A 15,858-nucleotide genomic window follows, 5' to 3' on the forward strand; every position below is an offset into this window, starting at 1 on the left:
GCGAGGAGCATGCGAGGAGGCAGGAGAGAAGGTCTGCGTCTCGCAATTGGTCGAGCGTCGTCACGTAGTATTTGTCGCGCACTTTTCTCCCTTTTTTCTTCATTTCCGCGTCTCGGCGCACTCACCACCATGACGGTTGGCCGTCGAATTCCCGCAGCGAGGCTTTCGCAAGGGATTTCGGATGTTTTGGCTAAGTTTCGTGACTAACCGCGTCATTGAAGAAATCAGTTTTTGTTTTGTTTTATGTTAGGGATCGATATTAAGAGTATTGGAGGTGCAAACGAGTACGAACGTAGCTTTTATCTTTGTTGACAGGGTACGGAGCTCAGCCATGGGTGCTATTCTCGGTGCTCGTTCAGATTTGTTTTCCTGATCGCGCTATCGTCAACAGGTGTATAAAGCTATGGAGTGCGTAAGTTGTATTCTGTCATATATCGAGCTAGAAACGTAACACGTGTTATTGTTGTAGTACTGAGAGTGCATAGCTTTGTCAGTCCATGTTTTCGTTGGGCGCTGCAAATATATTTTGCGAGGAGAAACTGTTCTCTCTAGTGCAAATAATTTTGACTATTGTGAGTAGGCTTTCTCCGTTTCACCATCTCGGCAGGATAAAGTGGTGCACGAGTTTGTTGGCTCATATTGACTTGGAACTGCGCAAACGGGGGAAAGTGCTCATTGATGGAAACCATTTCTATGCGTAACTGTCGTCCTTGCATACGCTTTGTTCACAAATGAAGTACAGGTTCCATTGTGATGTTTGCGATTGAGAACCAACGGCACCAGTTTGCCATAAAAGCGTAGGACCAGTTTCACTGCATAAAGCGATGCTAGCGTCATGACGAAACGGCGAGAATAGCTAAGATGCTCCGCATTGATCCACTAATGTTCCTACATGAGGCTCGCATTATTCGGGCGTATATGTCACGCGTCTTGGGTTTGGTCATCATGTTACTAAAATGATTAAATTATGAAGCTGCACAAGCTAGACACATGACAGTCGATTGGTTACACTCAAGTACACACGTACGCACTTCGAGCAGCGCAAACGCATCCGAGTTGTTGAATCGGCAGCTACACAGTGCTGCACACACGCAAGCTCACGGTCCAGCTCAGCCTGCTTCTTATAGAATTTGTCGAGGGGTGAAATACATGAATGATAACTGCATTGCCATTGCCAAAGATACTGCAAACGAATTCTTGAGCGCTACGCACTGTAAAGACATATAAAATATGTATTTTTTCATAAAAAAATATATTCGTATGTCCCAAAATATTGTGCCAGAAATAACTGATATCAATGCTTCCACCTTTTTTGTCTATTTAAAAGAAAATATCATACGAACTTTAGAACTACATTAGTTCGAAACCAACAAAGGAGTGCATGCCGCTCATATGAAAAACCTGAACGCCATGAAATGAACAAGTTGAGGACAAATACTTTCATGAAATTTTGTCATTCAAGAGCCTTCTTTACATTTCTGTACATATGGAACGGCCAGGGAAAAGTCTAAATGATGCTGTCCTTCGTTCCAATGTATTACGCAGGAGCAGCCGTCACCGGTCGTGTACTGTGAGTAATTGCACCAAAATTATAGTCGCAACAGAGAGCACATATAAAAGGTAGGAGTTCTGCAAAATATACCTTAGAAGTGCGAAGATACAATGGAATATAATAATGCGAAGATACAGCTTCATAAAGGGCAAAAAAGTGTCACTGAAAACAAAGTTCATTGAATGTATACACAAAGGCTCTCAACAAGATATTTGTATATATGTATAAGTATCCAATAAATCTACGTATCTAAATGAAAGACACTGTACATAATGCATCAAACAAGACAAATAAGCATGTTGCGCATCACAGATCACAGAAACCTAAGGCCCGCCCCTTCCCATCCTCCATTCTCCCCGATGCATCGCGCGCGACGAAAGGTGGCGCACTTCCTCCCCGCTTTTCTCCCTTGCACAGACAAGACTGATCCACCATCACTCGCGTGCTTTCACTCGCACGTACAATTTGCGGCGCGCGGTGACGATGCTATCGCCCTTGAAGTTTGATCAATAAGCGCGAAAAGATTCACCGAGCAAGATAACTGAAAATTTAATGACGTTTCGGCTCCCCATACGGGAGCCTTGTTCACAGTGAAACCGATAACAGAGATACAACGCATTTAAGTAGGTTTCAATAAGTTACGCAAGCAGCAAGTGTACACCATCGGAAGTGTCCCATCATGCCTATTTAACGTGTGCGCCATGGTCTGTATGTGCAAGGATTCTAGATGCAGGCGTGACGCAATTTTTTTTCCTTGGCCAGGACACGTGCACTAACCCTGTCAATAGTGTGGCCTGTAGATTCCACATATTCTGCAAGGGCACTCGAGGCCATGCACCGTTTCTTAACGTCATACTAATGCTGTTTCGCACGTTCCTTGAAGTCACCTGTCTCGCCGATATACTTGTAATCACAGTTCTCGCACGTTATGGCGTAGACAACACCCAGGAAATTTTGCTGTGGCAATTAGTCTTTTACGCTTACTAAAGCGTTTCTTAGTTTGCGGGTTGGCACATGCGCAATTTTGACGTCGTACTTGCACATGACACGAGCGATGGTCTCACTTGTGCCAGGGACATATGAAATGGCAGCTGACTTCTTCGGAGACGACGTAGAACGCTGTCTTTCTAGGAGTGACCCTTCTTTCATTACTGAGGACAAGAAGGACGAAGTGTAGTCACAGGTTCCTAAATCTTCACAGATACTCCCAATATCACGCGCGCAGTCCTCCTGTCTTGTGCAAATGGCTTTTGCTCGCTGGAACAGCGTAGCAGCAACAGACCTTTTGTGTGAAAGTGTATGTACCGAGTTGAAATGCAAGTACCGGCCTGTATGTGTGGGCTTCCTGTAGACGTTAAAAGAAAGGCCAGAGTCACCGCGCTTGACGATAACATCAAGAAATGGAAGACAACCGTATGCTTCTTGCTCGACAGTAAACTGAATCGCCTGTTGCTGTTAAGACTAACAGTGAAGGCAGCGAGAGCATTCTTGTGAATCATGGAGAAGCAATCATCTACATATCCCAAGAAAACCTTTAGAGAAGGGATAAAAGATGCAAACGCCCGATGTTCGACGTCCTCCGTGAGCAGATTAGTAGCAGAAACTGATATAAATGCACCCATAGCCATAGCATACGTTTGTGGGTAGAAATTCTGTTGGAAGACGAAGTATATATTCGACAAACAGAACCTAAGGAGACGGGACAGGTCTGAAACGTCAATCGGAGAGCTATCGGGCAGCGACCGGCCAGCTTTGAGGGCAGCGGTGCAAACCTTTACACTTAGTTCAACTGGAGCGCTTGTGAATAGTGGATTTAACATCAAATGAGACCACGACGTCATCATGAGCAGGAACAACGTGCCGTATCTGTTCAATAAAGTCGCCAGAAGTGCGTACTCAAGTGCCGCTTTTTCCAACGAGTGACGAAATGATCCGGTGTAAGAAACCGGAAGCCTTGTACAGAGGTGAGAGGGTGTAGTTGACAATGGGCGCATAGGAACATTTTGCTTGTGTATCTTTGGTAGGCCATAAAGTGCAGTAGCTTATCCGTTGTGACAAAGTAGTCGGTAATAGAGTGATTTATGCTGAGGCCGGACCAAATGGAAGTCGTCAGCTAGAATCTTTTGGAAGTCCCTTTGCAGTTTTCTTGTGGGACCACGCATCAGGCAGCTATATGTATTGGCGTCACTTACCAATGCCAGCATCTTTTTGGCGTAGTCACCACTATCAAGCAAAACAGTTGCGTTTCCTTTGTCAGCCGGAAGAATGACGATGTCTGGATTGCATCGAAGCCAGTCGATAGCCTCATGTTCCTCTATCAGTGCCGAGTTTGAAGAAGGGTTTTGAAGCCTACAAGGCACGTTAATAACACGCGTGTGAGCTTCGTCACGTCTAGTGGTGTCGACTTGGCTTAGTTCTCACGCTTGCTTGAAAGTTAGCGTGTAGCTGAATTGAAGCAAATTCGGCAGCGCACAGGAACTCTAGTCGGCGACGGGCATAGAAGGTATCATTTTCCGGCATACGGACCTTAGCCCTGCACTCCGATATTCTTGGTTGTAGTACTAGTCGTTCAGCCCTTGAAATCACGCAGTCTTTTCGCGTTTATTGAACATGTATTTTTGCGGCCAGACGGGCTACCGTCAAGCTTTCGATTTCAGCTCTCGGAATTTACACGGAATATGACGGCGACGGCAGGAATGCGCCTGAAGTGTCCATATAATTGCTATCGCAATAATAGAATAAGAGCATCAGAGTCCCCTGGCCCATCACTTTCCGCAAAAGAAGAAGTAACAAAATCGAACTTTCACCATGCAACAATTCGCTGCGCTGCAACAATGTCTTTCTTCCTTTAGTAGGGCGGAGGCACCGAAGTGAAAAAACACACACAAAGGAAATCATGTTGGCCACAATAGAATGCCTACTTTGGGCACCTAACGTGGTTACCGAAGGAATATCGAAGAGAACGTGAGACGCCTGGTCCACAGAGAACCATACGCATAATGCTCGATATCCTACACCGGCGAGGCAAAAGACTTTACGGAGAGGCTGAAATAACATCAAAGTTAAGGTGATGCTCTCAAGCGGAGGCGTTGCAATCCACCGCGTCTCCACAGTGATGGCGGCGAGCGACCATTGTTTCGTTTTCTTGACTGCTAGCCAGAAAGTGTCCAAAACTCTGGCAGGCCAAAATCCACTGGGCCCGAGAAAAACGAAGGCACACCAAAGTGCGTTGCGCGGTGGTCGGGGCAACACGACAAAAATGCATGAGAGAAAAACGCAAGCTGGCTGTGGCAGCCCGCGGGTAGCGAGAACAATAACATTGAAGAGGCTCAATGGTGTCCTCGTGAATAAAAGTCAAAGTAGGAAAATAAATAAGAACGTAGTTACCCTTGCTGACTTCAGTGTCTTGACATGGATGCTTTGGCGCAGGTGAAAAAAGTGTTGATATTCTTTTCTGTGACATGACGGCACAAATGAACCACCACAATGCTTCGTCTCATATGACCTCGCTGCGTGCTTAGCCAACTTGTATGATAGCGTATAGATTTGGCTTGACTCGTTGTATGGTCGGATGTACAACTTGCTAAAAGTCAATGCACTTTTGGTATCAAATGTTTATAAGAATTTTATGCCCATAAAGTTTCGCAATTGAAATCCATGCGCTCCGTAGATTCCGGGGCCTCCGCAGGATGCCGCGACGAGCCCGCTCGCCATCAAAACGCCCTTGAAACTTTGTGCTCGGATGGGGCTTCTTGCGTTATGCGCCTCCAGGTGCATGGGATTTGCAGCGAAATCCAGCCCCAGTTCGCAATGTTCGTGCCGAAATGTCTTTTCGAGCGTAAAAAAGACATTCTGGACAAAATCCAGAATGATTTCCGGCGCTGGGGTTGTTTCGGACGGCGGTGCTTGACAGCACGAGAAAATTTCGGAGGGGGAGGGGGGGGGGGCTAAAGCCCCATAAGCCCCCGCCACCCCTGGCTACGCCCCTGCTCGCGACGCCTGCGGCAGAAAGGATGTTCCACATCCACCGCCAAGGTTTGTGAGTTGTGGCACTGCAGCGAACACACCCAAGGTTAGTTCTAGTGGTAACCCAAGAAAGTGGATGGGAAAACCGCGCCGCGGTCGCTCAATTGGTTAGAGCATCGCACGCGTAATGCGAAGACGTGGGATCGTTCCCCACCTGCGGCAAGTTGTTTTTTCATCCACTTTCATTGCCATTAATTTATCATTTTCTTTAATTTGATTAGTAACTACAAGTAATTTCCCCTATGTTTTCCTTGGTGTATTTGTTTGTTGGGTTGTCATGATCTGGATGATCCAGTGGTTCAAAATGCATACAAAAGAAACGGACGAATGTGCGAAACGCTTTTCTTCCAACGTATTGGCCTGGATCCAGCTTTCGTCACTAAATCTCTCTCTCACTATATATATATATATATATATATATATATATATATATATATATATATATATATATATATATATATATATATATATATAATACGGCCGAGGGAAAGGGGAGGTACGCCCCCTCAAAAGATAGTTGGTACGCCATCGGTTGTATGTACTTGTTGGTGGAGTGTGCACATGATTGCAGAAGTTTTGCACGAAGCTGGGGGCGTTGGGGATATTCGGGCGAGTAACTTTCGCCACAGAAAGAGTTCAGATCCGGAGAAATAGCCGAGTCTGCTGACGTTTATTATTATTTTTTTTTTTTGCAATCAACCAAACAACCCGATTTCGCATTCAAAACTGGTGTCAAGATTGGTCGTTTACACTTTTTACGGCGATAGCAATAATATGCCCACTCCAGTTGACTTTTCGCCGTCGACGGGAGATTCACAACAAAATCTAATTGCGATAAGATCACATGCGCCGCTCGCACCCTATGTTGTGGGTCGACTAGGCGGCGTGTGTGGGTGCGAGGGAAGCGGTGCGAAAGTGAGCCGAGAGGGATAGGGGCTTGACCAAGCTTGACGCGCCGCCAACGTTGGATGCCACGTGATAAAGAGTGCGAAAGCGGGGGGCGGGGGGGGGGGGGGGGGGGGGACGTCTCTTCCGCTAGCCCGGCCGGCAGTGGAAGCGCATGGCTGCCCGCGCTGCTGACCGTTGTTACGATTGGCGTGTAACGCCCCGTGCAAAAATGATGATCGAAAGACCATGCCTAATCGAAACGGAGGATGGATCCCTAATTTGCTATGGGTGTCTCGAGAGGTTGCCGGTCTGACGGGCGCCCCGCAGTGATTACGGGCCCCTTTGTGTGCGTGCGTGATAGGAGGGAGGGCCTCCTTCAGCGAACTGTGCGACTCAAGATGAGTCTCCTTACCGCGAACCAAACTGGACCCACGGGTTGTCGCCAGCGGAGGCAAGCACGTGAAACATCGCCGAGGAGAGAGGGAGCAGCCGCCCATCACCGACCGGACTCTGTACATGTCACGTGACGTTGACGGGAGCCAAATCCCGCCTACGATTTCAGCGGGCCTATTTAAGCGGCCCCGCAATGTACTTTTATCATTATTCTCTTCTTTTATATCCTTCACCAAACCATGCAATAAACAGTGCAAGTTTCGCACTGGAAATCGTCTCGCCCCTGCCTGGTCGCCATGGGATATACCGGACGCCTGCAGCCTGCCGACAACGCCACGCTACCCAGTAGTAACGCCGGTCGAGGTTCGAGTAGCCGGCGTCGCTACACCGCGTACACCGCCCGCGCTTTATCTTGGAGGTAGTCTCCGGTGGGTGCAACGGTTGTTGAGCCGAGATGGCTAGTGACTGTACGTGCGCTATCCTTCCACGTTCCTGTTGTTTGAGGTCGCGTAATCTCAAGTTTCAGAGACACGTTGAAGTGAGAGGCATCAGTAGCGTTCGCTCCCTGCTGTTTGTGCTCTTCGCGCGAGCATTGTAACAGCGAGTCTTCGCGGTCATCCAGTGAGATCTGTTCATGTTTGGTTGTGCGCGCGTTACACCGTGTATATTAATTTAATTAGCAAGCGAATGTTTACGGCAATTTGTACGGCCGATAAATCTGCGAGCTTTACTTCGTGTAGTTGTCTAACGCTTTGCTATCGCTATAAATGCATCGCCTTTCAGGTAACACTGCGACTTTTAGTGACCGTTATTTTGAAAGGTCCAGCAAGTTGCAGAGGCAAACTATACATGGGGCGTTAGCGTGAAGAGCATTTTTTCATGTTTATTTCCCATAACGACAGTGAACTATGCCTAACAGAGAACGCCTATAGGAGGTATGCACTGAGCTCGACGCGCGAGGCGGCGACAGTGTCGCTGGGGCAGCCGCGCCATGTTGACGGTCGGGGAGCACCGAAAAAAATGGCAGCGGTCTTACTCGCGCGAACATCTGATCCCTATCTTTTGGCCCGCTGTTCGCCTTGTTTTCTTATCCAGTCGATGATATATAAGCAGGACGTTTCAGTGTCTCGTGCGCAGTGCTGTTCTACGTCTACGAACAGGTCTACGTACAATGTTTACGTATCCGGACAGACTACGCTCCGGCGTGGCCATGCGTCAACTGAGCTTCGGTGTCGCGGTGAACTGTGCTATGTTCGGATGCAGCAGTCACACAAGAAAGAAACTCGGTGATAGGAATATGTTATCCAGATTGGGTTCCTCTCGACACGTGGTTATTTCTCTTCTTAACTGCAACCTTAACGTGAAAGAACACAGCAGCTATATAGCACGCCTCTGCCAGGCCTGCCTTGCAGGCGCAGTGTGCCGCCAGCACCTCGTCGTTTTATTTTGCGAGAAGCCATGGTGCGAGTGGCTTTTCATCGAATGATTGTGATTGACGAACCTCCTGGGAGGGCAAAAAAAAAGACTGTTTTGGCAAGACCAGAATAATTGACGTAACATAAAAATTACGAAGGCTGTGTAAAATCAGTGTTTAGTTCTCGGGGGGGGGGGGGGGGGGGTCTTTTTTTTTTCATTGAAGCAAATTTAACGCTATCCTTTGACGACGCAAATGGACAACGCGGAGTAAATTCCGTAATGAAGGCGATCATGTTACGCGAGCACTTTGACGCGCGGCTGCTGCACCCAGCCGCTCGCCAGATCATTGTGGCCTTCCATCGACTTGTAGGCTTTCGATTGCTCGCGGGTCGCGGAGCTCGTTGCATTCGCAGTGTAATCCTTGATGTCTGCGACGTCCACGCGAGGCAGTAGTCCGACATCGGGTCGAAGCTGATGATCTTTGAGTTCGAGCTGGTCGACACAGTCGCACGAGCGCACTTCGTTTTCATAACGCGAATTTTCTGGTTCACTCAACCCACGCATGTACGTGCTTAGGCCCATCGTTGACCTAAGACGTACTACTCGATAGCCAAGTCAGAAAGGCACATGAAAAAGGTCGTTTGATGGGTTCGTGTGTATCGGTGGGCCACTTGGCGACACAGGCCTGCTCGCGTAGGCAGCGCGAACTTGCGACCCCAGTTATGGCGGCCTCTGCGGGTGCCGCTAGCGTTCCTAGCGGATGACGTCATATGCATAACCCCTATAGCATAGGTCCCTTATCCTGGTAGCTAACATGCCTGCTCATTTATTATTTCCATAGTTTTCGTACAGCCAAAGTGAAGTATAATCGGTAGCTAAACAGCGCATCTGTGAACACGACTATACAAGCCACGCCTATTGGGTTAAGCTCGGAAGCATCAGTAAGTATTTCGACCTCAAATCACTGCCCCTGTAGCTAAAGCTGCCTTTATCTATAGACCCAGGATGAGGGCTCAGCTAGTTAAACTGATTTCGCCGGATGTTTCCCAGCCGGCATCGCGCAAAAGGAAGAATGGCCGGAAGGACCCGTAATCGTACACGCTCTCGTCGCGACTGCATCCGCGTGCCTGCAGGACGACTCCGCGTTCGTATTTCGTCGGGAACAGCAGAGCCGGAAAGAGGATGGGACTTGCCTGTCAGTGTAAGAATTGAATACAAACCATACAGGCCTTTCTTCAATCAACTGTCCCTCTCTATTTCATCAATATGAACTTCGTCAAGGGATGATTGTACATTTATAATAATCATAATCATCACTAACCAACTTCATATCCGTTTGCAAGACGAAAGTCAGTGTCCCCGATCTCCAGTTACGTCAGTCTTGCGCGAGCAGACTCCATCCTATGTCTGCAGGTTTCTTTAGTAAGACTCTCATCACACTATACCTAATCTGCCGCCGTCCTCTACAGCGTTTCTCTTACCTTGCCACCAATTCTGTTATTCTAATAGATCACCGGCTCTCTGCTCTATATACCTTGTATATGACTTTCCCAGGTCCGCTTTTTCTTCATCTAAGAATATCAGCTGCGCCGGTTTGCGCTCCAGGATCTACACTGCCGAGTCTTCCGGTCTCTCACCTAGCGAGGGCGACAGGCGACCACAAGCGCTTGTCGTCGCCTGTCACGTGCACTCGTCCTTTGCTTAGAGCTCTAGCTCTCGCTAGTTACGATATACCAACCAGCCGAAACCGCTACCCTTTTAAAGTCTTTTAACGTTACGTGTTTGCCATTTTCATTACCATCGCTTGCTGCATGGTCCCTATAGCTTCCCAGGTTTCTTCGTGATCCTAAATACTGACACGAAATAATTGGTTGAAGGCTTTTAAAGGATAACCGTAAGATGTCGCTCAGGATTACTTATTATGGCATGTATTATTAAATACATGCCATAATATGCGTCTATTACATTCATCTGGAGATTTCCTTGTCGTGCTATGGGTCCTCGGCGTTTACTTTGCCTAAATCAACGTACTCCTACGCAGTTTGAAGAGGCTGACGACCGATCTCTATTTCCAAACTATTGAACACTCACACCCGCTTGATCAAAACGTGTATTGATCAAGTAGCCGTGCAACACCTTAGTCTTTTGTACGTTAATTATCAAGCCTATTCTGAGAATGTACTGGTTCGAGTTCTCAACCATTTGTTACAAACCATTTCTAACATTGCTGAAGAGGACAATCTCATCTGTAATCCTTATGTTGTTAAGGTATTTCCTAATAATTCACAATGTAGCGTATTCAATACTTTTGCAAGCATGCAGTGAATATCATTGGAAAGCTTGTGTCTCCTTGCCTGACAGCGTTCTTCATCGATATTTTCCGCCCGTGGAATCCCTGTAGATATTTACTAAGAGGCATCGCGTACGCTTCTTCATCACCTTGATAGCACAATGCCTCTATCACCTATAGAAGGAAAGAACACTGGGTCAGTTGGCCCAAAATTCAAGACATATGGTGGCGTTGGGTAGAGTTAGATCACCGGATACCTGTTCTTTTGTTTTCTCAAAGGTTTATTCAATGGCAAAAACCATTAAATATACAAATGCAGGCCGGTTTCGGCGATGCGGTGTACAGCCACGTGCAATAGTGCAATATAAGTTGAAACATGGTGGACGTGTTCAAAAAGGTCCGCAAGACTGCATGGTAGCGCCTCCATACGAAAAAAAAAAATTGGCATAGTTTATGGAATGATCATTTTTAAGTTTCACGGAATTTTTAGAAAGCGCCGATGGCAGATAGCAGAGTTCTTGTCCTTGAGATGTATTATTTGAAGTGGTGGACATTACTAGCATGACAAATCGAAACGCATAGATAACTAATTAACATAAATTCACTAAATAACTTCTGAATTACGTACTGTACGTCAGAGGCTGCCATTTACGAATTGTATGCGGTGCGCGTATACAAGACGTGTTCTCGTGAAATGAATTCAAATGAGCAGTTCAGCAGTTTCGAGATATCGTTTCCCAAGGTGTGGGACGAAATGTATGGACGTTCCAGGTACTTTTTGGGCTTCAGAGCATAAAATAGCGTTTTGTTAAAAAGGTAAGTGTAACAACAGTGCATTTTTACAGCGAGTTTGATGGCGCATACCTTCAAACGTATGTCATTCTGCAAATTCATTCTAGGTGGATACGCCTTGCACACTCACCGGCTACAATTCGTAAATTGCAATCTGTGTCGTGATGCAAATAACTAAATTAATTAATAATTTCCGCTAATTAGTTGAAAATTTTCATTTCTCTTGCAAGTAATGTCCGCCTCTCTGAATAATCCAGCTCACATACTAGAATCGTTAAAATTGGCTGTCTGGTGTTAGGACAGCAGCAGACAACATGTTCTTTGTCATGCGCAAGAGTGAATGCGAGAACTACGCTGGGAATACCGTCGGCGGACAGTTCCTACGTGATGATAGGCGCTGCTAATTTTTCCGTAACGAACTCCCCTCGTCACTGAAGAAGCGCCACAAAGGAAAGAACGAGTTGCCACTCCGTGACAAATAGCCTGTTGTTTACTACGCTGATAACAGTATTATAATCATTACATTCGAGATCGTTCAACTTTGGCAAGCCCCCTAACTGATGCACTCAGCTGGACAGAACCTACAAACGTAGTCTGGGATGGAGAGACGGAAGCCGCCTTCTTAAGCCTGAAGGCTCTATTGATTAGCCGTCTGGTATTGCGAGCGCCCGATTTTGACGGAGAATTCAAGGTCCAGTGTGATGAGAGTGATCGAGGACTAGGTGCCGTTCTCTGCCAGAGGGATGACGACGGTAACTAACATCCTGTGCTCTATTTGAGCGGAAAACTAAGCTCTCGAGTAATTGCGTACTGCGCGTCGGAAAAAGAATGTGCTCGTATTGTGTAGGCCATTCAGAAATTGCAATGCTATCTCGGGGGCGCGAAATTCACCGTAGAGACGGACCTATGTCCCCTGGCCTGGCTGCAAACCGCGACGTCAAAAACAGTCGCCTCCTGAGGTGGAGCCTCATTCTACAGCAATATCATTTTAACATAGAGTACAAGAAGGGCAAATTCAATGTAAACGCGGATGCACTTAGTGGCTCTTTCTAAGAGGTCCAAGGTTGCTCGTCATCATCATCATCAGCAGCAGCAGCCTATTTTATGTCCGCTGCAGGACGAATGCCTCTCCCTGCGATCTCCAATTACCCCTGTCCTGCGCCAACCGATTCCAACTAGGGCCCGCGAATTTCCTAATTTCATCGCCCCACCTAGTCTTCTGCTGTCCTCGACTGCGCTTCCCTTCTCTTGGCACCCATTCTGTCACCCTAATGGTCCAACGGTTATCTACTCTACGCATTACATGACCTGCCCATCTCCATTTTTTTCCTCTTAATGTCAATTAGAATATCGGCTATCCCTTTTCCTCTATGATCCACGCCGGTCTCTTCCTGTCCCTTAACGTTAGGATTAACATTCTTCGTACCATCGCTCTTTGCGCGGTCCTTGTTTTCGGGATTTTTCGTCAGTCTCCAAGTTTCTGCCCCATATGTTAGCACCGGTAGAATGAACTGATTGTACACCTTTATTTTTAATTATAATGGTAAGCTTCCAGTCAGCAACTCAGAATGTCTGCCGCAGGCGCTCCAACTCATTTTTATTTTGTAAATTTCCTTCTCATGATCAGGGTATCCTGTGAGTAATTGGCCTAAGTAAACGTACTCCTTCAAAGACTCTAGAGGCTGACTGGCGATCCTCAACTATTGTTCCCTTTTCCGGCTATTGATCATTATCTTTGTCTTCTGCGTATTAATCCCCCCCACTTTTACACTCTCTTTGTTAAGGTCCTCAATCATTTGTTGTAACTCATCCCCAGTATTGCTGAACATGACAATGTCATCTACAAATCGAAGGTTGCTGAGATATTCGCCGTTGATCCTCTTGAATACTTTTTCCAAGCACGTAGCGAATAGCATTGGGGAGATTGTGTCTCCTTGTCTGACCCCTTTCTCTATAAATATCTTCTTACTTGTGTATAATTAAGGTAGCTGTGGAATCTCTGTAGATATTTTAAGATATTTACGTAAGCGGCCTGTACTCCTTGATTACGTAATGCCTCTATGACTGCTGGTTTCTCTACTGAATCAAACGCCTTTTCGAAATATATCAAAGCCATATGGAGAGGCTGATTGTGCCCTGATGATTTCCCGATTACGTGATTAATGACACGAATGTGATCCATTGTAGAGCATCCCTTCCTGAAGCCAGCCTGTTCCCTTGGTTGACTAAATCCAGTGTAGTCCTTGTTCTATTGCAAATTATCTTGGTGAATATTTTATATAATACTGGGAGTACGCTAATAGGCCTATAATTTCTCCATTATTTAACGTCTCCCTTTTTGTGGATTAGTATAATGTTTGCATTCTCCCAGTTTTCTGGGACCCTTGAAGTCGATAGAGACTTCGTGTAGAGAGCCGCCAGTTTTTCAATCATTATGTCTCCTCCATCTTTGATTAAATCGACTGTTATTCCACTTTATCCTGTCGTTTTCCCCTTTAATGTCTAGAAAGGCCCTTCTGACCTCATCGCAAGTTATAGGAAGAGTCTCTGCAACCTTGTCATTACTGCTTCGAATGGAGGTATCGTGGCTCCTCTGGGTATTGTACAGGTCAGTACAGAATTCTTCCGCTGCTTTTACTATACCTTCAAGATTGCTGATGATACTACCCTGCTTATATTTCAGTGCATACATCTTGGTTTGTCCTATTCCAGGTTTTCTTCTCAATGATTTCAGGCTGCGTCCATTTTTTACGGCTTCCTCGGTCTTTCTCACGTTATAATTTCAAATATCCCTTATTTTCGCCTTGTTGATCAGTTTTGACAGTTCCGCGAATTCTATCTTATCTCTTGAGTTGGACACCTGCATTCTTTGTCGTTTTTTTACTAGGTCCTTTGTTACTCGGGAGAGCTTGCCTATTGGTTGCCTTGGTGCCTTACGTCCCACTTCATTTGCTGCCTCTGAAGCCAGCCTAGTTACGGTTTCATTCATTGCCTCTATGTCATCTTCATCTCTCTGTTCTAAGGCTGCATACTTGTTTGCAAGTATCAGCCTAAATTTGTCTGCTTTTCCCCTTACTGCCTCTAAGCTGACGTGTTTCTTCTTGGACAATTTTACTCTTTCTCTGTTCAAATTGACGTGAATACTAGCCCTCACTAACCTATGATCACTCCACTTTACCCTACCTATCACTTCTATATCCTGCACTATGCTGGGATCGGCAGAAAGTATGAAGTCAATTTCATTTCTTGTTTCACTATTAGCGCTTTTCCAGGTCCACTTTCTGTTGGTCGGCTGTTAAAGGTTGCCAGGGTCAGTTTCCATTGGCGGCCTGTCCAGGCCCAGAGAGTCTTAGCACCCTCTGCTGCGTTACAAGTCTGACCACCACCTTGGTCATGTGCTCCGCAGCTGCTGGGGACTGAGGGCCATGAGTTAATTGTAGGAATCATGAGGGAGGGAGTGGCCGAATACTGCACCAGGGAGGCCAATTCCTGTTCTGGTGAGGGAGTTGTTGAAGCTTAGATGGCCTTCCTAATTTGGTTGTACCTGGATTAGTATAGCCCCACTCGCTCTCGGCATCGTCTGCCGCTCTCAGGCGTGACTCCAGGCCTACAGGTGTAGTGCACTGGAGAAGGTCAAATGCAGGCACACCAGCGACAGATTGGATGGATGGATGGATGCAAAACTTTAATAAGGTCCTGAGGTACGCGACTCAGCGCGCTGCGGGCCGCTCCCACGTTGGGACAGTCAGGCCTTGCCCGACCGCCGCATCGTGGGCCCTCTGGACAGAGCATGGTTGCGCCCCGGCATCGGGGCACTTGATAGCGGAGAGCCACTTGTCTTCATTGATTATTTCTGTGCCTCGTAACGAGGGGCAACGCCAGAGCATATGGTCTAGGCTAGCGATGTCATTGCAGTGCCTGCAAGAACTAGTGGCATAGGTGTCGAGATAAATTTTGTGGAATAAAGCCGGGTTGGGATATGAGCCTGTTTGCAATAATCTGAGCGTCAATGCCTGCGCTCTGTTTAACTTCTTGTGTGGAAGGGGAAAGTCTCTCCTGCCGAGATAAAAGTGCGGCGCAATTTCGTTGTATGTTGTCGGTTGATCTCCGTTCTCCACCACTGCGGGCCGGCGTTGGAGTTCTCCATGGTCGCGGAAAGCAAGACCTCGTGCCTTGGAGTGGGCCAGCTCGTTGAGGTTTGTGGGGCCTCCCATGATGGATCCCATGTGAGCGGGGAACCACGTGAGAGTGTGGGTGGCGATGCTTTTGCCGTCGAGGATACGACAGGCTTTCTTACACACGGCGCCAACGCTGAAGGCGCGGATGGCTGCCCTGGAGTCGCTAAAGATATTGGCTTGTCCGTTGTCCAGGAGGGCCAAGGCAATGGCCACTTGCTCGGCCGCATGCGACGACGTGCTTCGTACCGAAGCGGCGTTAACGGTCGAACCCCTGTGGTTGATTGACAATACCGTGAAATTGTTGCTGTTGCCATACTGGGCCG

The 15,858-nt window shown here is 47.0% G+C and overlaps 1 non-coding gene across 1 annotated transcript; it reads left to right on the plus strand.

Annotated features, from left to right (window-relative positions):
- Positions 1-5,667: 5,667 nt before the first annotated feature.
- On the plus strand, positions 5,668-5,740 carry TRNAT-CGU (transfer RNA threonine (anticodon CGU)). Its single transcript has one exon. It is a non-coding gene; the product is annotated as a tRNA-Thr (tRNA).
- Positions 5,741-15,858: the final 10,118 nt, after the last annotated feature.

This window comes from Dermacentor andersoni, chromosome 1, assembly GCF_023375885.2.
Source record: "Dermacentor andersoni chromosome 1, qqDerAnde1_hic_scaffold, whole genome shotgun sequence".
NCBI classification, from domain to species: domain Eukaryota; kingdom Metazoa; phylum Arthropoda; class Arachnida; order Ixodida; family Ixodidae; genus Dermacentor; species Dermacentor andersoni.